The 1,315-nt window shown below is 51.5% G+C and overlaps 1 long non-coding RNA gene across 2 annotated transcripts in view; it reads left to right on the top strand.

Moving 5' to 3' along the window:
- The window catches only part of LOC129326737 (uncharacterized), a 14,164-nt gene extending 13,458 nt beyond the window's left edge, over positions 1–706 (top strand). For both annotated transcript variants that reach the window (XR_008596730.1, XR_008596729.1), the window contains exon 3: positions 355–706. This is a non-coding gene — a long non-coding RNA (uncharacterized LOC129326737). The remainder of the gene's footprint in view (positions 1–354) is intronic.
- The last annotated feature ends 609 nt before the right edge of the window (positions 707–1,315 follow it).

Genomic DNA, 1,315 nt, shown 5'->3' with positions numbered 1-1,315 from the left:
AAAAGAAGGAGCTGGGGAAGCTGCTGTTTCACCTTGCCCATTCACACTGGCCTCCTCTGTCTTCACATCCACACCCCTCCAAACACTGGCTACTGTGGTTGAGGCTCACCAGGAGGGTGCTGAGACTCATGCCTGCCAAAGAGGCAGTCACCCAGAAAACTGTGTGTGTGGCATAACTGTTTCAGGATGAAGGACCCCAAGCAGCCCATGCTGTGGGTCCACTCACCCTCCCTCCCTTGGCCACCCCCCTGGCAGAGGAGAGGCTGCAACTGTGGGCTGGAGTGACTGGGTACTTGCTCTGGCAGTTCCCCCACAATGGCAGATGCATGACCCCCTTGACTGTCTCCGTAACAGGATCAGAACTCCAAGCAGCCACAGGAGCAGAACAACCAGATGCAGACAACAACTACCTTTCCACTGGAGAAGCATCCAGCACCTGTGAGGATGGAGCCACCACCAAGCCACTACCACTGTCCCTGGCCATGGACACCCTTCCCAGGATGTGGCAGACTTGGCCTTGTGCAAGGCACACATGTCTCCAGTTCCCTTTCAGGCAGATTGTGACCTGTCAGGAAGGCCAAGGAGGATGGCTTTTCCGGCCCCCAGTGATCCTTCTTGATTGCCATTCGACCCAGACCCAGGAGCAGTTCCCCAGGCAGCCCTGGGCAAGGGAAGTTGACAAGATGCATCCAGACATCCTTTTCACTTTTGGCAGTTCAATAAAGTCTGTGTTGAACAACAACTCCCTCTCTGTCTGTTTGCTTGCCTGTGCATGACAGTAACCCCCCTCCACTCCCCCTAGGGCTGCCTTTTCATACAACCCAGCAAATTGGCTCTGGGCTGGTACGTGCCCTTGTGTGGCTTTGCTGCCAAAAGAAGCAGTGTCCAGTGGCACCTTAGAGGTTCCAGCCCCATCCAGTTTCCCTCCCCCTTCTCCCTTCAAATTCAGTGCAAGCAGTGGGGTGGCTGGGAGTACTGCCTATGTGTGTGTCTGGTTCAGGGGGGGCATGGAGTAACTCCTTTAGGGTTATTCATTGTCCTGTTTATAATCATTCAGCCCAGGTGAAACAAAAGTAGGAAGGAGGCCTCAGCTTCTGGACTGATCTGGGATGTCTAGAAGTAGTGAGAGCTGCAACTTCTATCTATATGCTTCATATATAGCAACATGCTTCTGCCAACTGATGGTCTCTTAATCAATTTTAACAAATGAGTTATTAATTGGACTCAAGGATGCCCTTTCATTATTACTGTCTCTGTATAGGTCATGCTAATCCTTGATCAGCATGACTTGTTCTTTTAACAATTCTAAAAATTG

Source organism: Eublepharis macularius, chromosome 3 (assembly GCF_028583425.1).
Source record: "Eublepharis macularius isolate TG4126 chromosome 3, MPM_Emac_v1.0, whole genome shotgun sequence".
Classification (NCBI taxonomy): Eukaryota; Metazoa; Chordata; class Lepidosauria; order Squamata; family Eublepharidae; genus Eublepharis; species Eublepharis macularius.
Note: the sequence above shows the minus strand (reverse complement) of the source record. Positions and strands in the feature narration are given on the sequence as shown.